The sequence below is a fragment of the Corapipo altera genome, unplaced genomic scaffold (genome assembly GCF_003945725.1).
Source record: "Corapipo altera isolate COAL_440 unplaced genomic scaffold, ASM394572v1 0, whole genome shotgun sequence".
NCBI classification, from domain to species: Eukaryota; Metazoa; Chordata; class Aves; order Passeriformes; family Pipridae; genus Corapipo; species Corapipo altera.
In genome coordinates, this window is record NW_020884872.1 from 82,272,117 (window position 1) to 82,295,495 (window position 23,379).

General features: G+C 36.3%; 1 long non-coding RNA gene across 1 annotated transcript; it reads right to left on the reverse strand.

Moving 5' to 3' along the window:
* Window positions 1-1,488: 1,488 nt before the first annotated feature.
* LOC113945204 lies at window positions 1,489-22,038 on the reverse strand. The gene is made up of 5 exons (XR_003526993.1): window positions 21,854-22,038; window positions 15,689-15,799; window positions 10,476-10,575; window positions 8,252-9,317; window positions 1,489-2,052 (listed from the first exon to the last, which is right to left on the reverse strand). It is a non-coding gene; the product is annotated as an uncharacterized LOC113945204 (long non-coding RNA).
* Window positions 22,039-23,379: the final 1,341 nt, after the last annotated feature.

Below are 23,379 nucleotides of genomic sequence, written 5' to 3' on the forward strand. Positions count from 1 at the left end.
AAAGGAGGTAGCTAGCTAACATGTGTCCTCGGAATCACTGACACAGTTTACCTAAGGTTTAATAGCTGACCACTGCAAATATTAAAATCAAGATGGGTTGCTTTTCAAAGACAATTAAAAACTTATTCAAACCCAGTATAAAACATTGGATCCAAAATAGGTCAGAAATAAACTTTTAATTATGTATGGGGTTGGTAGGTGTTCTTATGTTCCTTTTTGACCTCAGAGACTGATGACTTCCTATAGTCTGACCAGGCATTTCTAACTTAAAGCAAAGTCCAAATTTACTTAATGTTTAGCCAAAAGCACCTGGCCACCTTGTGATTGCCACGTGCATAGCTGCCATTCGAATGAACATGCATGGGCATACATTGTAAGATAACCCATTTTCTTTTCTCCTGAATGCTGTCTGTTAAGGTCTTGCATCACAAATTTCTGCCCTTCTTCCCAACACTAATCTGTCCCTTTCTATTTCACGCACAAAACTTGTGCATGACTTTTTGCTCAAACTCCATGCTTGTGCATTCATTTTCAGTAAGAAAAGATGTCTGTTTTCCATGTTAGATCATGATCTAAAATCATACTGATACCTGCAGTGCTGTTCTCACCAAGGTAAAATAACTGTGTGTCATTTTTATGTTACAGTGAGCAGAATAGCAATGAGCATGGGTTGAAATATATTGTCGAAGAAATTCCATATGCTTCAAGATCCCCTGAGATTCTCAGAGCAGATGTGAGCAGAAGTGGGAAGGACGCTGAATTTCTCCCCAGTAGAATTTTCCCCTAAAACAAGTAGCCAAGAGTTTTCCAGCTTTCTAGTCTTTTGAGATTCTTTAGTTTTTGTTGTCACATAGAAACTCTAGGTAATGTCAAAGGACTAAAGATGACTAGAAAATGAATTTTTTTCCCTGAAAAATTATTTATTACTTGGGTCACATAGGGAGTTTTCAAGAAAAAAAATGAGCTTCTGAAAATCCAAACATATCTTTCCTGAAAGGAAATATTCACAGCACTTCTGCTTTCTGAGAATTAGGAGGTAATTTTCAAGAGTATCCTGTTTGTCTGAATCTGCTAATTCTCCATCTGAAGCTCCAGTGAACAGATGTCTGAGGAACCAAGAGAGTCAAACTGATGAGAAATATTAGGCCTTATCACCTCCCAGCTGATCATCTAATGGAATCCAGCCCCAAACTTTCCAGCAGGTGAGAAAATATGAAGACAAGGTCTCTGCTTAGACCATTGTTTTACCACAGAAACATCTTTTTTTCTCATTTGAAGTAAATTTTTAAGTATGTTAGTTTCAAATGCACTTCCTGAGGAAGTAGGGATCATTTAAAAATGAGGCTGTTGTGGGCTGACAAGAAACCTGCTAATGCAGGTTTATACAGCTGCACATGTTAGTGCTGATAAAACTAAGCAGCCTTTCAAATTCTCATTGGATAAGCTTAGAGTGAATATGCAGGAGAATGGTCCTTTTCATGAACAAAACTTTATTTTTGTCCAGAAGTTCTAAATCTATGCTACCACAAGACAAGAAAAGACTGACAGCAGGCTGCACAAACAATGGATTTGATGTTTGTCTATCCTAATTCTTTTTTTTATGTGCATGAATTATCCAGTCATTGGGTGACAGGGACTTAACAAAGCCCTGAACATTTAGCAGGGACCATATGTTTTTATATCTGTGTCAGTGACTTTCTGTGACTGGAGTGTCTGATGCAGTGAGCCAAGACAGTTACTTTCCATCTCCCTTTTAGGTGGTTTTCTATGTGAATGAATACATGGAACTACATACATACCTTTACCTACATTCCCGTACTTATCTTTGTGTGTATGTAAATATTCATTGTATAAAAGCTTGTGAAAGGTCAAGATAATCAAATATCTCTCTCCACATGTTACAGCCACAGTGTGAAATCACTTAAAAAACCACCCAAAACTAAGGGAAACAGACAGCATGAAGCAGTTCCTGTTCTTTCTCCTTCGTTTCACAGCTGGCATTCTCAATGCCTGTGACCCAGCTTCTGCAGCTCTCTGTGTGAGCAGGGGGAGCTGGAAAGAAACACAGGAGTAATACAACATTTCAGCAACCCATCTGGGTTAGAGAGTACAGGAAATATGCTGTAGGTATAAGACTTTGTTGTTCATGATGCTAGGGTGACCTGTAGACCCATACTTTAAGGCCTACATGCCTGTATTAGCAAGACTGTTGCAGAATAGTTCATAGATTATGGTTAGAAACTGCAAATTACCGCATTCCCTGCTTGCAAGTTAAAAAGAAGATTCATCCTTACTCTTAACCTGCCTATTGCTTCCATGCAAATCCCTTTTCATTTGGGCTTTGTGAATGAGAGTAGTGTTGGGAACTGTAAGCCTCTACTCTGAACTCTTTCTGCATGCACCATGTGAGATCAGGCAACCCCAAAAATATTAAGTCTATTATGAAGCTTATGTATCAGTTTTTCATAAGCCACTGAACTGGATAAAGTAACTGACTGTTCTGTGAAAGGCTTCTGTGGAAGTTTCACTCTCCCAGTGATGATATGATTACTTTTTTTTCAGATATCAAGCAATTTTCCAATTTGCTGTTTGAGCTTTAAGCACAGTTTTTCCAACGTACCAACATACACAGGACAAGCGAGATTTCTCTGTTTAGTGCCCTTGAGATAATCTACACTTTTATAATTTTTTATCTATTTTTTTGTCCACTAAATCCAGACTGTTGATACTGTAAATGCTGAAAAACACAGTTTTTCACCTCTGCTACCTGTTAAAATGCTGAGTACACCATTCACTGAGGTGCTTCATTTAACATAACTATGCTAATTTTCTTCTGTTATGCTCCTCTTTATGTTGAAATGCAAAAAGCTAAATTCATTAAGGCTTGTAAGGGGCTTTCATTGTGCTGGCTGGCACAAATTATAGAAATGTACTAAATTTATCTCCTTTAAAATGTGAAAAGGTGGAGTTTGGATGAAGGATACCCTTCAGAAAAGAATATTCACTGTTTTTTAGCACATGGACATGTTGCATAATTCCATTTCTGCTCACAAAAAAATAATGAGAAAACTACTGTCACTGTCTTACTCCAATTAGTTTTCCCGTTTGCCTCCCTGGGGCCAATACAGCTCTATTTGTTTTAAAGGTAAACTGTGGCATTCAGTTTTCAGGTGGACCCTAAGCCAATATTCCTGTTGAATTATTATATGATGAATAAACAGGGCTTTTGTGTTGATAAAAGCTTGTACTTATGGATTGCAGCTCCATCTACAGTCTCCAACCCAGGGTGGAGCTGGCAGGGTATCTGTTGGGGAAGTATCACTATATGTTTACCAAGGTTTGAGGTTCTGAAAAGGCAGGTATGGAGGTGTTTACTACCTTTCCCTCCTGGCGCTAAAGTGTACCTGAAAGCTGTTTGTACTCATCTCCTCTTGAGCACTGCAATTCAGTTATGGTAAGCTGAAATAACTACTTCTTTATATCACTATTCCAAGCTGAACACAAAGCAGCTCAGGAGGAGCTCCACAGACTTATTATCTGACACACAGACAAGATGGCTTCAGACATTTCAATTTAATGAATTAATATCCTTATACTGTTCTCCTTAGCATCCACTGCTGGCCACTGTCTGAGACAAGATACAGCTGGAAATTTTTTTTAACCCCATATGGAAACTCTTAACACTATGATCTCAGAAAAAGTTGCACTGAAATCCTTCAACAGTTTTGCATGAAAATGGAACAGTAGAATCTGCTGCCAATTTTGCCTATTTATAATTGTTTAACTTTTAGATGCCCTAACAACCATACTATTGTGTTAGCTTTTTAATGCTGGAAACTGTATTTAATGTCATACCAAGGATGAGGGTTAAAACCAGACAATTGAAGCCTAATTCAAATAATGAAATTTTGTTCTAAAAATAAAAATAAACCCATAAAAAGGGAAAGTATTGAATTTCTATGATTATTTTCTTCCAGACAACAGCAGAGAAGAGCAATTTCAAAACCTATGTGGATTACTCAGGCTCATGTGACGTTTTAACCTGATGCCAGTAGAATTTTGTTTCTCTGGAAGCATGTCAGACCTTTCCTGAGTAATCCCCATTGGCAAAGCTGAAGTCAAATCACTGATTTCAAAGAAGCAAAGATTAATGTTACTTTTTTCAAGCAAGTACTAGCTCATTCGAAATAACTTGTAAAATATAGTGCAGTAATAGTCCATAACTTTTTGAGTTGTAGAAGTGTCAATACAGAGGGTTTGACTATTAATACAGACAGTAAAATCTTTGCCTCACTTTTGTAAAGGGCACTTCACTATTAGCTTCTTTGAGGCCAAGCTTCCCTATCAATTTAATATCAATTACATAGAAGACTCTTCAAGGGAGGTTTGCAACTAAAGTTAAAGCTGCAAACTCTTTCAAAAGCAAATATGTCAGGGGATCCTTGTTTCAGTGACTTGCTGCTGAATATAGTTATTTGTTTGAGGGGGAGGGTAAAGACAAGGGAGTTAAGCCTCCTGTTTCACAAAGGGATTGCTTCCAAACTGAATGCTCATAAAAACGGAAGCAAGCTAGATATACTTGCCTGTTCAGTGACCCCATTAACATCGAGTCTTTTAAAATAGTCAGATTTTTAAAGATCAGGATAGCATTCATTCAGAACTTATACTAGAACTCAGAAGTTAACATTTTGGTAACATAACATCAGGATTTCCAGTATGGATAAATCTGAAAAACTATGGTATACCCTGTATCAGACTGCCTGCTATACCCAAATCCTGCATGTATCGCAGGCACTGAGAATCTGATAAATCCCAAAAGTGTTGGATTTGCCATGTACATATGGATCATCTATATATATATATGTGTATGTGCAAAGTATCCCTTTTTCCTGACATTTAACTCTTCATGCCATGGAATAGACTCAAAGTGTTCATCTACTGACCTCAAGTTTTTTTACTTTTAGAGGAAAAAAAGAATCACAGAATCATTTAGGTTGAAAAGTACTTTTAAGCTCATCAAGTCAACTATTACCCTCACAGTGACAAGTCCATCACTAAACCATGTCTTTAAGTGCCACATCCACACATCTTTTAAATACCTCTAGGGATGGTGACTTAATTGCTTCCCTGTGTATCCTTTTCCAGAGCTTGACAATCCTGTCAGTGAAGAAATGCAAATAATAGTAGCATCATTTATCTTTGTTGCACTACCAATTTCCAAATAGTGTCATGGCTCTATTTGAACCCTAACAGGATCACAGAGAAAGGTCAGGGATTGCTTCCAACAGACATTGCAGGAGAGTAGGAGAGATCCTATTTACCTCTACTGCAGGATCAGAATAGATGATGTTTGAAGCTGAGGTTAACTAAAACTATAAATCTGGTCAAAAGATAAATCTCAGAGGGAGATACATAGCAGGGTAGATTAGTCACAGGAGATCAGGACATTTTGTTTAAAGTTACTTTATTGAAGTACTAAATAAAGGCTGTTATCTGATGGTCTTACAAGTAGTACATGTGAAACCAATAGGTTTCCTCACACTTTCACAAACATTTATAGCTAATAAACCATGGCTTTGGTGAACACAACTGTGCAGCGCTCATCACGTGAGAAGATTTTTTCTGGAAAACATCGATGATATAGAGAGATTTTGTTTCTCATTCAGATAAATACCACTGCCATTATTTCTGTTCAAATCTTTTTGATTGGAGCTTGTTCCTCACACCTAAGAATTTTCCACCAAAAAAACTCCAAACAACTCTTGTATTACAGGGGAGTTTTATTTTCACTTATTGAAATATGTCCAAAATTTCTAAGAGAATAAATGTTTAGTTTACTGGGAGGAAACTAAACTATATTTTCACTGCAAGTCAAGTTACGTCAACGTTTCTTCAAGTGAGGATCTCACCTTTACCAGAGTAAAATGCTCTTTACCAAAGTTAGACCCTGAGCTCTGCACAGCTCAGTTGAGTTGCAAACCAGGAAAGAGGCAGACATATGAAGCTAATCACTTCTCCACTAGTTCCCCACTCTGAAAATTGCTTTGATTAATTGAAACTCCCTCATGTGCACATGGAAATGCCAGTGCACATGCTGTGAGTGAGATGGTCAGTATTGTAGCAGCAATAGTAAAGGCAGAGCATGAAATGTTTCTGATGTAGGACAGGCATTTGGTCAGGGGGTCTGACATCTCCTAGGCTCCCTCCCCGCATCACCTTCAGACTCTGGAGCTCAGCAACAAAACGCTTTGCAGATAATTTAGGATCACTGAACCACGCTCGCTTTGACTCTGATCTCTGGAGGAATTTTCCAGTATTTTTGTTTGTTCTCATTTCTGAAGGGGTGGAGAACAAAATTAATCCCTTCATTCATACAATAGGTGTATAAATTCCCAAGGTTGTAGTGAAACAAGTGTGAAGATGTCATTACAAAAAAGGGCAGATAGACCAGGTAGAGGGTCACTAAGGTGATACTGAACCAATATTTCTCTCTGCACTGTCAGCTCCCTCAGACAACATGAAATTATTTCTTCCAGAGTAGATTGGATCAGCTGTCCTCTCTCTTTGGGCTGTCCTGAACATTTCTATTTGCATTCCCTCTGGACACACAAGTCAAAGTAGATCATCACAAGTTTGTAAGGTAGAGGCTTTGAAGATTGTCACACGTGTGCTAAATTCAGTAAGAAGAAAACTGACAAGATACCTGTTAGAAATATTATCTGTAAGCCAAGAAAGAAATTTCTGTGTACTTCTGGGTGAAGACTTAGGGCAGCATATCAGACTAGAGGAAATCTAAGTTTTGGAGAACTTTGCTTCTAATTTGATTATGGGGAATTATAGTTTGACTTTGCTTTGTCTATTTATCCTCACAGAGGCCTTTTTTCCCTTGTCACAGTGAGGTCTTTCTCCTACTTACATTAGAGATTTTACAGGAGCCTTCATAATTGTTTCTTATAAAATACATTGATTACTATCATCTTGCTTAATGATGTGTTACATTGTTTATAAGATAATGCAATGAACCCACTTTGAACTCATTCTATTATCCCATAAGTAATGCAATAAACTGCTTAACAGGGCAATTAAACCAAGTGATTTTAGGTTAATGTTATTAGACAGTGTTCAAAAACATTCAACTTTTGTTTTGAGAATTGGCTTACACTTTTAAATATTGGAAAATGTACTTTGCAAATGTTTTTGTTTGTATTCCCTAAGGTACTAATCATATTATTCATTGTTGAAGACCAGAAATATTATAGCGCTTTCCAAACAGAGGAAAGAGTTAGTCTGGCCTTTAGTAACTTGCAGCAAAGCAATGGATTTAATAACCTTGGAGAACTCCTCAAGGTATTATACAGCACTGTTCAAAGCTTAGGAAAAAAAAATAAGATATTTCATTATACATACAGTAGAAAACCAAACACATGAAAGAAACAGAAAGGTTAAATACATTATGTATTGAAAAAAAAGTCAGTCTACCCAACCCACGTATCCTATCTGGTTTTAATTTTTGAAATCGATCTTAATGATTATTTTTAGACAGCACCACTTTTTTCCACATACCTTTTTTTGGTCCATCCAAAATTGTAATTCAAATAGTCTGCAACATACAGAATTTCATTAGGAACAGTTCCACTGAAATTAAATCTCTATTGTGCATCTTGAGTCTGCTCTAATGATTACTGCTCCACTGAGTATGTAATTTAAAGTCTCTTGTTAATAGATGAGGTGTTGAACACCAACAGCTAGCTCTTCCAAACTTCACAGTTGAAGAGCTATCTTGCTTATAGCTGTAGAAATCTCCTTCCAATTGTACTTCCATGGAACAATACTGACATCTAACAGCTGCTGAAATAATCCTAATTGAATATTATTCTATCATTTCAAAAATGGTCAATTAGCTGATATTTCTCTTTCTTAAGGTTCTCAGAAGAAGCTATGTATTCCAAAATTAAGAGGAACTGTGGACATCTTATCTAGATTCAGATTTTAAAAATATGGCTCAAAAGACCCTTATAAGTAAAGAGGTAAAAAACCCCCAAAAAACAAAAAAAAACCCAACCCAACTCAGTGGTTAAATCCATTATGCCATTACGCTTTTATTAAAAAACAAACAAAAAACCAACCAATCAACCAACCAAAGCAATGAAACCTACTCCACACAAAACCACTCAGGAAGACGATGCAACTCTTTTGAACTTAAATAAATAAATAAATAAAATTATGATAAAATAATAAATATTGGAATTACCTTCTCTTCTCTAGGCTGAACAGTCCCAGCTCTCTCAGCCTTTCCTCATAGAAGGAAAGAGAGTTGCTCCAGTCCCTCAATCGTCTTGATGCCCCTACACTGGACTCTTTCCAGTATGTCCAAGTCTCTTTTGACTGGGAAACACCACAGATGCGCTGGTCTCAACAGTGCTTAGTGGAGAGGAGGGATCACCTCCACTGATCTAGTGGTAATACTTTGCCTAGTGTAGCCCAGGATTCTATTTGCCTTCTTTGTAGCAAGGACCCAGTGCTGGCTCATGTTCAACTTGGTGTCCACCAGGATATTTTTCCAAGTTGCTTTTCAGGTAGGTGACCTCTAGTATACGTTGATGAGTGGGCTTGGTCCTCTGCAAGAGTTAGATTTTGCATGTTTCCTTGTTGGACTTCCTGAGATTCCTGTCAGCCCATTTCTCCAGTCTCCTGTGGTCTATCTGGATGGCCACTCCTCCTAGGTTTTTGTCATCAGCAAACTTGCTGAGGATAGACTGCCCCTACATGAACATTTAGTCTATGAGGATCTTACGAGACATAGTATCAAGCCCTTACTAAAGTCCAGGTAGATAATGCCCACTACCCTCCCCTCATCTGCCAGGCCAGTCATTTTATCATACAGGTTTATCGAGTTGGTCAAGCATGACTTCCTCTTGGTGAAGGAATACTGACCATTCCTGATGAATTTCTTGTCCTTCTTGTGCCTGGAAATGGTTTTCCAGCCTTCACCTTACCAATGACTGAGGTGATGCTGACCTATAGTTCCTATAGTTCCCTGGGTCTTCCTTTTTGAAGGTAACAGTGATACTTATTTTCCTCTAGACTTCAGGCACTTCTCCCCATCATCACAGTTTATCAAAGGTTACCAAGACTGGCTTTGCAGTGACATCTGCCAGCTCCCTCAGTGCTTTTGGGTACATCCTATTAGGGTCCATGAATTTATGCATATTCAAGTTACTAAGTATTCTGTGGCCTGGTTCTTTTCCACTAAGCTATTTCCTTGCTCTAGCCTGGAACTGGTCTTTAGGACCTGGGATTCCTGAAGTGTGGTCTTGCTGGTGAAAACCAAGACAAGAAAGGTATTCAATCATATCCTGTCTAACCAGGTCCCCTCTCTAGTTAAGCAATGGGACCACATTTTCCCTAGTCTTCCTTTTGTCAGCTATGTACTTATAGAAGCTCTTCTTGTCTTTGACATTCCAAGCTAGACATAATTCTTTAGCTTTCCTAAGTTATTAATTGCATAACTGGATAAGGTTTTTGTATCCATCCAGTCTACCTGTCCTTGCTTCCAACCTCTGTATGCTTTCACCCTCTTTGTGCTTTCACAACTTCATGTTGAGATCTTTTGAAATTGCATCCCACAATATTTTACAAAGGTGACCTGATTTTTCAACAATGCTGAACACCCACCACCTTCTACTGATACACTTGGGAAATTAGGGTGATTCAGCACTTATGAGGAAAATTCATATGTGCTAAACCATTGTTTAATCTCTATAGAGGAAATTAGGAATTCAAATTTTTCTTCTCTGATTTTTTTTACATAAACTGAATTTCATTAAGCCCAAAAGACCACTTTTCTAATCCATGTCACCTAAGCACTACCTAAACAATTGTAGCTGCTTGAACTATTTGTCACTGTCTGCATATTTTGTGATTTCTATTTCTGTTTCAGTGTGTAAATTGTTTGTGAAAAATGCTTCACCTCCAAGCATCTAATCACTTCTTCATAAGACTTTGTTAATGGTTCACAAAAGTTCATTTCAACCTGCCACATGGATATTTCAATGAACAGCAAGAATACTTCACATTTATACACACTTTTAACATGTTCAAAGCCCTGAACAGACATTAATTAAGCGGGACAGAATTTTAAGAACTGTCTACAGAAATTAAATCCTGGGCTTCCCTTGAAATCAACCAGAGTAAGCAGTTAAACTCCTTTTGGGAATGTAGAAATCTCATTTGTAATCATAACAAGACCTCAGTGATAGTAACTAGCACTCATCCTTTTAGATACAAACCACTTGAAATACGCAGTTATGTAAATGCCCTAAGATCACAGATTCAGTAAGGGGCACTGTTAGCTTGAAAGTCTTCTCTTTAGCTGCAAGCATGAGAGTTAGGTTACATGTACTGCTTGAACATATTATCTCATGTCCATCAGAAGATGCGGTAAAAGCTATTAGCCAAGGCAAGATGAACCTTACTTGGATGCTGTGATCTGCTTCTCACCCCAGAAGAAGATAAAGAGGAAGCACTGCTTCATGGTCATGTGAATTCTTTAGACCTTAATCCAGAAAAATACTTCTACAAACAGCAAGTGAAATAAAAAAAAAAAAGAGGTTAGACAAAGAGTTTAAAAATTCCACTGAAAGCAAAGCATTTCAGGTTCACCTAATAGCAAAATTAATAAATTTTCATTTATTTTGGTTAAGTATTGTAGCTGAAGATTCTGAAAAACATTTTTTGACTCAACTGTACATAATATTTCCTTGCCTCAATTTTTCATTTCACCAAACCTGAAGAAATGTTATTTCATTCTGCTTTATTTGATGTTAAACTAAGTTACACCTGAAGGACTGACTTTATTCTTAAAGATTGCTTAAAAGTTACAGCTTCTTTGTAACATAGGGACTACATTCTAATGAGTCAAATCTGTTACTTTTCCTCCATCTTATTTTCTTTTTTGAAATGTCTGTCTCTAGCATAATTAACCAGCTAGTTCTAAAATGCAATTTATATCAGTCAAATAGGTCTGAATTACACTGTACTTAGAAAGGAAGAGTGAAATGGGAAATGTAAATTTGAGTTCATATTAGTTTTTTTAAAGTGAACACTAATCCTTCAGAGACTCAGGATTTGACAAAAAAATTATATGAATGATGTATGCTCAGAAAAAGCAATGGTGATAAGGAGACAAATCCTGATAGGTTTTGAGGGTGTGAACAGAGTGAGCATGATTTTTATTTATTCTCTCACTCCACTTCACACAAGGATGGAGGGAAAATTGGAGAGGGTAACTCTAGACCACCTTTTTGCTCCCTATGTTTCAGGCCTACATACGAGAGATTCACATGGAAGCAGCATCTGTCAAGCTATCATTTCCATAATACATTTTCTGATTCTTCAGTGTGTCTTACTGAATCTCTGATCTTTGGACACCTACTTAATTAAGCATTCTATGCACCAAGGTAAAAAAGAGACCCCACATGGCCATGGACTTAGACCCCCCTGCGGAAATCTCAGTCTCTGGACAGCTCTCATAAGATACACATGAGAAAGATATTCATCTAGAGCTTGGCACCAAGGGATTGCTACTCTGTTTTAAGGGTCTTGTAAGAGTCACAAAAATGAACTTTGTGCAGTTAAAGGTAAGGTTCAACCACATATGTCATTATAAACAGATGTTAATGAATACTAGTTATGTTAGATCAATATTTCCAGAAACTGCTACAGCAAATCAACAAGACATTAAAAAAGCACCTGCTGGGATTCTGGACAAAATTTTCATCCCTGCATATTCAAGGACTGGAAGAAAAGTCGAGACTTTCAGAAACAAGCTAACTGCAAGATAAAAACAGCTTACTTTGTCTAGTATAGAAAAATAGAAGCCTTAAAGACTTTTGATTGCTTTTCCAGTATAAATAAATTATGAAAGAAACAGATAATTTTTTATGCTAAATGAAAGTTGTCCTCAGGACTGGAACCAATTTTTGCCAAAAATTGTGAAAATGTTTAGCATGAAGAATTTATGAAGAACTTTTCAGAAGAAGACATGAAAGCAAAAGCTCATTCTCCACCAATTTGCAGAAAAGAAATATTTGACATGGCAGCCTGTAATACCAGGAAATAAGTTGACCCAGAACAGAAGATCTGTTCTAATCACTGTTATATAAAAAAATAAATTTAAGAGAATCATAAGGTAACTTTCTTTATTTTTATTTTTGTTAGGAAGGTAATTGAGTGTATCATCTAGAGTTTTTCCTCCTAGCCCTACAAAACATACTGTATCTATGTGCTTTGAAAGTCAAAGGCACTTTGCTATCACATAAAATATGAACATCTCACAAACTGTTAGTGGTGGGATTTGCATATATTATTACCATACTTCCTAATTATTTCTGCTTCTATTTGCATAATGAAAAAGGGAATTGTTTCTTCTCAATAACAAGAAATATAAAAAAGTGCCTGTCACTCCTCCACGAGAAAGGAAATTTAACTGTTTTGAACTAAAGCTTAAAGGTTGAAATTTCAGTAATAGATAAATAAAAAATAAGACAAAAAATGAAACAACATGCTCTTCAGGGACATCCAGGATTTATACTAAAATAAATTTATCATTACCAATACTTCCACCCCTAGTTTACTGACAGATAAGTGAAAAAGAGTACAGACATGTATATCTTCTCAGGTGAAATGTCTAAATGACTAAATAAGCATTTTGGTAATCTCTCAGGAAAGTAGATGCTTCAGTTTTGTTTGCTTTTGTTTTACTATTAGTGGGACATGTCTAAGCCAAAAAGGTGAAGATTTGTAGATTGTAGTGACACTTTATCCTAATCTCACTTAGAGAGAAGAAAGCTTTTATTGATTGCATATCTATCTTTTCTAAAGGCCATCAACCAGAATGTCAGACACGCTCAGGTGATCCAAGAGAGTAATACTCATGAAAGGTGTGTTCAGTAAGAAATAAAAATGACATTTTATGGAGGTGCCTATATCTCTTAATCAGCAACAGAAGCAACTTGGAATCAAGTTTAATCTAAATGGACCAATGTTTATATGTTAAAAGTGAGCTTAGATGCATCTCATACCACTTTGATGTCCATACTCAGGCTTACTCTTCACTGGGAATCAGTCATCAATCCACGAAAAACTGTGGAAAAAATCTGGATTCATCAGCATTTTCAAACAGGCAAGAAAATGCACAGAAAAAGAGAGAGGAAAAGAAAGGATAAAGGTAAAGTGATTAAATTATGAGTTGCTTCTCAGCGGAAACCAAAGGGACAGACAAAGAAATCACTCTACCACTTAAAAAATAAGTAGAATTTCCATACAATGTGCTTTTCCTGAAACAAATGTTGCTGGTTTAGAGCAAGGCCTACTGATAAAGAGAAATACCAGTAATTAGTAATAATAAAAATAAATGTATAAGTATAATAACATTGCCGTTCTTATCTATTGAGATATTCATGTATACAAAAGAGAAAATTCAAAGGAAGAAAAATGCTAAAATAGTGAGTTTACTGAAAAAAGTAATGTGAAAGAACACAAATATTTTCTAATTCATTGCTTTACCAGTAGAACAAGTACACCTACTATGTATAATTAAATGCCATTTTATGATCTTAAAGAGCTATAAAAACTTTATAGATTTTTAAAAGAAATTCCTTTGAGACAAGCTGAGCAGAGTTAAAAATAATTTTTAAAAAACACCTATTTTTTACTATTAAAAGCATTAGTCTAATGACAGAACACATTTGTTTAAAATGTCTCTTGCATGTACAAATCAATAGAAGAGTCCCAGAGTGCAACACTCATCTAGTATAAATTGCTATGCACAATAATCACAGTTTATATCAGCCAAGGAATCATTCCATGCTTTGGTTTTAATTAACAAAGAAAATGTTGAATTTTTATTTAAAACATTACTGCTCTCTTTGGAATTCTTTTGTCCAGACAAACCAGGTTGGAGCATCACAATATTTTTTCTTATGAAAAAGCCCAGTGCCTGTCCCATGAGTGCTTTATGCAAAGGGTTATGGAGTCATGTACCCACCTGAGATCATTTGGTAGGATATACAGAGGGACATTAGAAGAGGAGCCCTACAAGAATTCAGCTTCTAGTGCCAGTAGGCAGCTGAATGGGCTTTCCAAGATTGAAATTTGGAGCATACACAACCAAATCCTCCTTGGAAGCCTTATTTCTGGCTCTTAAATTGTGGTTTGAATCTGACCTTTTGTGTTTAACAGGTATGACATCGTTCATCTCTGCACTTGGTTCTAACTGTCAGGAGGAGTTAACTGCAATCCATATGGTAAAGTTCACTTCTACAGAATCTAATCTAATTATAACTCTGAAATTCTCTTCACCCCACTATCAGAGAATAGAGGTCTTAAAGACACAATGAAAAAGAAACATACATTCAGTAAATCCCTTTTCCCTTGATGCTCAGGAATGGACAGCAGCTGCTTATATGTATTGATTTGAGGATTTCCTGAAGTTTCTCTAACACCAAGTTTCATCTAGTGTGGATATTATAATAAAATGGGGTCTTTTGGAGTGACAGGTTTGTTATCCATTAATTTTCATTCCAGACTTGTGTGAACAAAATCTTTGAGCTACTGCTGCTCCAAAAGTCTCAGAAGACAGCAAAATACCAAGACTATTCTTCAACATAGGTTTTGATGTAGCCTTATGGTAGCATCTATTAATATCATGCACTTCTCCAGCACCTTTTCTTCAGTATCTTCAAAGCGCCAGTGGCCTTTGACCAGGTCTGTGAGATCAGTGAGGGATTTACATAGGAGACCCTGTGCAAGATGTAAGCATATGCTGGGAAAAGCACTGAACATGAAAGAACAGTGCAACATCACACAATAGTTTACAACAAGGTTTAAAAAGAATATGTTATCCAGTCGAATCCTGTGCAACTCTACTGGGAGAATGCCTCAACTCAGCCTTTGAGCCTTCCCATGAAAGATGAGGGATTTGTACTCCATGAGATAAATTAGTATAATGCTCTTGAATTCCAGTTATTTCAGTGAAACAGTAGCAGCAGACCAGCCGTCTTCCTCAGATATAAATGAAGGTTGAATTTTTCTCACAATTGAATGATACAGGTGTGATCAGGGGAAGTGTATGACCTGTAAATGCTTTATTGCTGTTATTGATTCCTGAGCCAGAAAGATCATATTTTAGCTTTTATCTTCCACAGTGAGTCTACAGTGGTAGTGGTTAGAAAAATGATCCTTTTCCTTGTCTTCTGACCATATCTGACATAACATCAATAAGACAAAGTAGGCAGGGCACCCTGCAGTGCTGTTCTATTCTCTGCAGACTCACTTTTCAGCATACACATTTTAGAAATGCTTTGTTTTCTCGTTCATATGGATCAGCCATGGCACCTCAAACTACAAACAGTGCCTTTTATTTTCTCAATAAATCCAGGAAACCAGAATCACTGTCATGAAAACCTGTACAGATTTTTGTTTTAATTGCATTACATTTAGCCACTTATCTTAAAATTCAAAAAGGAAGTCATAATACTGATACCTGAATAATTGTCCAATCTCTTGGGACATTGGGCCAAAGGAGCTGGTTCCAACAGCTAACACTTGAACTGAAGAACTAGAAAAAATTCCAGACCTCCAGAAGTCAGGGAGGAATGCTCAAACCCAGAAATTTAGTGGGACCTACCTTTTATTCTGCATAATGTCACATATAAGGTGTTTTCCACTTGCAAACTTATTCCATTTTGTGATTTCATCCAGCATTTGTGACTTCTTAACAGTGATCTAGTCTGCAAACCTTTGCGAAAGACAAAGTTATTCCAGAAAATACATGATCATGATAACCCCAAGAGAGGACACATCAACAAGCATATTGACCTCTGACATCTTATTGATTAAATGCAATGCTTTGAATTCTATCCACCTTTTTCTCTGCATTCATCAGAGGACTTACCAGGACCTATTCTCTATTAGACTTAAGAGCAGTGCAACACTGATCTTGGAGGACCTGCACTGAGTCACATAATCAAAATTTTGGCTCACTGTCTGTGGCAACTTTTATTACCTGAAGTGAAATTTTCTTTCCACTTGTGAACACACTACTCATGAAGTAATGATCTTCATTTCATAGCATGGAAAGATCAGTGTTTTGGCCTATATTATTATCAGCACCATTAACCACCACAGAATAATCAAAAGTACCACAAATTAAAAGTAAAAAATAGTCATCTGTGTGGTATCCTTTCAGTCCTTTGAATCAACAGACAGGGAAAAATACTAGTGTAAATTATTTAAAACAAACTCAACCTCCTGATGGTTAAATGTTATTTTTTTTATTTTAGTATAAAAACACCAAGGGATTATGACCTGTAATAATGGACAAAATAGTCAAAGTTTTTCAGATGTGTATTTTATTCATATGGAATTTTCTGAAGAAAATAACCTGAGATTATTGTGAATAACTTGACAAGTGTGCTAAAACAGATTAAAATCTCTAAAGCCAAAAAAAAACCAGTTACACTCAAAGGCCTTAAGTAATAGTACACTTCTGTAGTTCTTAATCCAAAAGTGGTCACACAACATTAGGAAAAACACACGTGAAATTATAAAACTCACCATGGGGTAAAATAAATAACAATAGAAAGAACATAAATAGATGAGTCCCAAAGGTTGGAATTTCTCAGTTGGATAAGAAGAAAGTAGGGGGTTTACTGTGAAAATTATGAAGGACATGGTGCATAGGGAAAATCACGGTTAAATTAAATTGAAAGTGAGTTTAGAAAGAAAAAAAAGATATATACATCTGTATGCAATCCGTTTCCAGCAATTTGTGTTTTATCGTTGAAGGAGGTATTTGATTTAAATACTGTGGCAGAAATTCTAGAGTTGGATAACTTTATGACCACTAATAACATTTGCCATTATGTGTGTTGCCATTATGATAGGGATAATCAACTCTCATGCTATAGAGCATAAAGTTATCACCAATGGAACCAGGGAATTTTTTTTCCTAGCTGTTAGGTGTCCATTGTGATTTTTCTCGTTCATTTTTGTTAGCCAGTTTAGTGAAATATCCTCCAACCTGCATAGGTCAATTCTTGTTGCTTCAAAGAGACCTTATGTAGACCGCAGGGGTGATGCTTGGTTAGGTTATTCTTGTCCCGTTAGACTGAAAACCCTCCTTTTGGAGGTGAGGGAGTTTCTTTTACTGTAAAAATGAATACATGACTGTCACCAAAACTAATTTAAGAGAATAGCTAATATGTTGTTTGTATGCATTCATAGATTAAATGAGTCTCAGGGTCTGTATGAGGCTGGAGGAGCTATACATAGACGTTATTGATCAGTTTATGTTCCTCCAGGAGAATCATCTTAATTGGGCAGGAGAAATTTGTCTTGAATCAATATCTTACTGGCAATAAGAGTTTGATGGTGGAAAGATAATTTGAACTGACAAAAGCTTAAGTGATTATTTTGACAGCATGCTTGATAGCAGTACCTCAGAAACTGTGAAGAAGTAAAAACTTGGAAGTAAAGGAAGAGTGCTGTTAAATGTTTTACCACCCTTTCTGAACCTCTCCTACTTTATAGTATGTGAAGTTTCCTATCAAGTCCTTTCTGAATCAGTGTAATCTGTGCTTAGGAAAATTCTGTCCTCAGCATTACTTAAGAATTAAGATAATGTTAAACTTGTAAAATTTTTGAAATTTTCTATAAGTTTTTTGGACTTGCAACTGAAAGTCTATATACTTTTGAAGATTTTTAATTTGAGATGGAAGTAACTGGTTTCCAAAAAATCAAATTTTTGAAGTGCTTAGATCTAAATTATAGATCAAGGTGAATTTACAAGAACAAAATGCTACTTTACCATTCCCTTTTTAAATTATAAATTATTAAATTTATATTTAATTATTAATTATTAATTATTTATTAATTATATTTAATTTATTTTAAATTATTAAATTATGGTGACAGAAACTAATTTAAATTATTTGTAAAAGAAACAAAAAAGCCTAACTATAGATATTCAGGTTTGCATTCCACAAAAAGTAAACTGTTTCTCTCTGTACTCCACTCCACTGAACATTCTATAGTTGCACTAATAAGAACTCAGGTCAGGAACAAGAACACGGGTCTTGCTTCTGACATTCCTGTTATGCATCTGTTGAAGGATTAAATTCCACTCCAGGTTCAAATAACAAGAGAGCAGAACCTGGAAAGTATATATCTCATCCCTCATTACAGATAGATTCATTAACCTGGAGGCCACCATTTGATAGGACAGATTTGGAAGGACATATGTGATTATTTCATCCTGAGATAAATATTCAAATAATTATTTACTCATTTAATGTGGCTTTCAGATTAGAGTGAGATGCTCCATTTTGCAGGGGAGAATTTGATTTGTTTGCCTACATGTAGCATAGCCAGCCTTCAGCTATCATATGGGCCTCCCTGTAGGTCCTGTGCCATCCCAATTAATCCCATGTGTGTGTCAAGGGTAGCCTATGGCTTCCCAAATCACACCAGATACTCAACACATAATGTTTCAGAGATCGAGAACAAGAACTAGTTTGTAACCCTGGCTTCAGCCAGGGTAACGGGTCAATGTCATATACATCTTTTTATCTACTAAAATGGTTATTAGTCCTATGACAGCTACTACATCCACAAACAGCCCTGCAAGAGGTACTCCTTGTGAGCTCTTCAATGTGGACAGAAGAAGGACATAAAGGCTTTGAATGAAGATTTACTTATGGAAAAGAATAAAAGCTAACACAAATCCAAGGTTAACTGAAACATATAATTAAACTTCACATTTGTTTTAATGAAATACAATATTGACTTTGCTCTTTAAAGTAGATTAGGTTGTTGACATTACAGCAGTACAATAAACAAACCACTAAGCTTTTTACTAGCAGAACAGAAAATTAAAGCTGGTTATGACAAGCCAAATAAAATTAGTTTATTCAGGACTGTATAAATCATCAATAAGAATTCTTAATCACTCGCCTCCAAAAAGCTAGATTATTTGATCTGCAACAAAACTGGGTCTGTGTCAGCAAGTTGGATGCAAATCAAACAACATTCAGACATCTCAAAAATTCTAAAACTATGTGTCTGGAATAGAAATGAAGACCAGAAATTCAGTGAGGCCTTCTTAGGGTAGTAGAAAAATAAGCTCTTTTTTACACTGAGATGTGACTATTTAAACAGGAGTCTCTCACCAGCATGGTGTATCACAGGTAAAATATCATTCCCTGGCTTTCTAGACTTATTTTCAATGTATGTTTTTACAAAAATTTTCCTTGTTTTTGTATGTTTGCATACATTTTATACACACTGAAAGCTATACAAAGCTAAGCCGTTCATTTTGATGCTTAATCATTAAAAAGCCCCATAGTTCCTGAAAAATCTTACTATTATTTAAGGCTTGCAAGGCACAATAGCACACTTTGATTCATATATTTTATACTCAAATTCCTATTGTAATGCTTGTGATCAATAAAGATGTTCACTCTGGCATGGAGTAAATTTGTGAACTATTAATAGCTTAGTATCTGTTTACCTAAATCATAGTCTACTCTTCAATAAAATGCTTTTTACAGATCTTTTCATACCATAGAAATACAGATTAAAAGGAAAATAAAAATAACTATAAAATAACTATAAAATAAGTAATAAGAAGTTTATAACTCCAAAAACTAGAATGTAGAATGTAGAATGTAGAATCCAGAAGTAGCAAGAACTTCTTCACGTTTACCTGCTCATCTAATGAAAGTTGGACATAATTAATGAGAAAAGTTGAGAAATTAATCTGTTTGGAAAATTGTCAGCCCTATGTTTTTTTACCATGTACAGATTTACTTTGAAAGTAACAAGCTTAAAGATTTGCTTAAAGATTTCTTTATTTCAGAATGCATTTCAACATTTGCTTATGGCTTACTGATTAAAAAAATATGCTCTAGAAAGAGGGAAAATCTTGAAGACTGTACCGTCATAGTCTCCCTTTTACTGCCACTACTGTGATTCTAAATAGGATGAAAATGAAGGACAAATAGAAGGGATCAAAACTTCATAGACTTCTATTTCTTATCTACCCCTTTCCATGTTCCTATGGCAGAGCTGAAAATACAGCAGAAGTTTGGCCAGATGATCTCTTGACTCTAATATGCAGAAGGTATTGACCAAATCTTGGATAAAGAACAAAAATAAGGCATGGTGGTAACATGGATTAAATATTGCTAAAAGAAGATTGCATCAGGTTAGCCTGCTAGATTCTTTTCCTTTTCTAAACAACACCAAAAAAAGACCATCTCTGGAGATTTGATGAATCCTTTGATTCAGTACAATAGGAATATTAGCTGGATAAGGTAGAAATCATAAAGAAATTAGAGAACAGGTGAAAGTGTAAATAACAATTAGTTCTGTAAAGGGCAATTAGTTGTCCATGAAAGTGAAATTGTTCATCTGAAAGAAGAGTAGCAGTAGAGTTCATCACAGTTTAGACAGGAGCCCTCCTTGAAATGATCATTATTAAGCAAAATACAAAATACAATAGAATGGATATAATAGTAGCTCAGAGTTGGAAGACATCTTTTTTTCAGAGTAAAAGCATAATATCTCACAGAAAGAAAGCCTGGATGCTTCAAAGAGCTGAACTAATCAGAACTTTTTCTGTCATTACATAAGGCAAACGATGCAACAGGAACAGTGAATTGCTGGTGTGACAGTACCACACAAACAGAGAGAGGGCATCCAAGGGTGCATCACTTGGAGAAGTGCCTCCAGAAAAAGTAGGGTTTAACACGTTTAAAAGCACTTGCTGAGAGCTCATCTGAGCATCTGAGAAGATGCAATTACTTTTGACCATATGGGATTAGGGCTAATAAATTGATTGAAACTAGAGAGACCTCGTTCTCATGGCAGAAGATTAAGGAACCTCATTTTTTTCACAGTGAAGGGAGAGAATCATCACTTCATGAGAAAGCAGGAATAAATAGGCCATGACTACACTTATGCCTGAAAACAGAATGATGCCAAGCATCATGTTCTGGGAGAACACGGCAGAGCAATGGGGACATCAGTAAAGCAAAGAGAGCTCCAGCCCAGAAAACATATTCTGTGTCTGCCCATCATGTCATGGAGGTGGTGCTGATGATTCAGGAGAACTCTTTGTGTGTCCCTAACTCTAAAAAAATGTCAAAGAAAGACTTGTAAGGCTGCAATGTCAGCCATCAAGGAAGTCCAGTGGCAGGAGGTAAACTGGAAGGGGCTAATATATTCGTACAGTAAAACAAACAAACAAGCAAGCAAAAAAGAGGCTGGGGTTTTCTTAGTTTACTCTTGGGAATAAGGCAGAAGAATTGAACGCACACAGTGGACCACAGAACCCAGACTTGCTTATTATATTCCTGTATTTCATCCTCTGTTCTGAGTACAATTCCAAGATTAAATATAAGCTTTTCTGGGACCTACCAATGCTTTTTTGACCTTTAAGACTGTAAGATCGCTCTCTGAAGAGATATCAATTCAATCTAACTCACTATGCAGTCTCATCTTTTAGCTTCTGGCTTGAAAGAACTTAGGTTAGAGTTTAGGTACAGATACAAAAGACAGAAAAATCAGTAGAAATTTTCCCATTAAACCGAAATAGAATGAAACAAGTTAGCTCAATGACTTTGGTGAAGTTAATTACCCAAAGAAATAAATGAAGAGAAGCTGAATTGTTCAGTTCTTGAACTAAACAATAGTCCCATCCCTTGGAAAATATTTTTAATGGTTTAGTAGATCCTTCATACAAAAGGTTAGACAGTATATTTAAAGGGGAAAAAAGCCCAGGATATCCTACCGTGAGTGAAATATGATTCTGTCATTCAGTATTGCTGTTTTCTTAAAATGTTGTTGGGTCTGATGTGGAGACTGGCATCGAAATGCAAGTAAAAGTGTATTGAGGTTTCAAATATGTGTTCTATGCTATTTTGGGCTGATTTCTTTTGACATCCAGCTGTGTTTGCATTTGGGAGCAATGTTTGAAACCAAGGGTCATCTCTGCAGGCAACTGTGCTGGGAAAAATTAACTGGCACAGTAAACGGAAAGGGTTTGAGTGAAATACTATTCACAGCTGAACTGTGGGAATACTTTAGACTGGTTACAACAGTGGGGAAGAGTGTCATAATATAAAAATATTTCTTAACAGAATATATGACAAAGGTACTGTTTTCCTTAGGATATTAATGAGTAATAATTTCATATACTACCCTTGCTCTCCCCTTTCAACAAAATCTAGATATATTAGGGTGCTGGATGAGGAGAATTACTCCAAAAATATTAATTTCTTCCCCTTAAGTCTCCAGAGCTCTAAAGACTTATTGTTGTTTCTTTTCTTGTTGTTTCTAGAATGTATTGAATGCTAGGAATTTAGGTGATTACTAGAACCATAAAAGACTAGATTTTGTCTAGAGTTCAGATATGAATAATAAAAGATTTGGAAACTAATGCAATTATATTCAAACCATTAAGGCATGGGTTGAAAGTGTGTGCCTAGGCCCACATCAGCCTTCTGATTTCTGTACAAAATATCCAATGTGTAGCATCTCAGCAAACTCAAACCAAAAAAACAACCGGTGGGAACTTCTGCCATATCTTGTCTGTGGCTTCTGATAACCAGTCCTTCTGGCTGTTCTTCCCTACTTTCTTCCTTTTTTTCTTTCCCTGCAGTATAACTGCCAAGCATGGACTCCGTACATTCCCTGTGCCCATCAGGACCTCTGAACCAGCATGACACTTGGTGGTAATTCACTCCAGCTGTAGGTCAGCAGCGAGTAGCCACTCTAGGGGCAAGAGGAAGACAGAGACTAATTGTTTTTGTGATCAGCCACCTTCTGGAACTGGTCTTCATGGGATGCAATCTCCTGTCCACTAGTGCCTACAGGCATACCCTACCCCTAAACACACGACTGAATTAGCAAGCTGCTGCGAATTGTCTGTTTGCAGGTGTCTTGTGTGAAGAAGGGGATTAGAGTGGGTTTGATTTCTGTGTATTGCAATGAATATGAAAGCATGTTTCTTATGTCGTTCTTATATAAGGGAGTTCCACTTTGAACTTTCCTTGTTGGGAGTAAGGTAGTGACAAGCTAGAGGTCATTTGTCTTAACACACTTGGTGTGGCAATGATACAGCAGGTCACACCCAAAAACTGTATACTTTCAGTGTTCACTTCCTGAAGAGACTGTAATTGAAATTTTTAAAAAATGCTCAAAATCATACAAAAATGAAGCAAAGGAGAATCTGGTACATGTAAGGGTATCTTTGTCACTGAAGAAGATCTATTGAGGTACTGAGATTTGCAATTCTAGTTCTCTTTATTGTTGGAT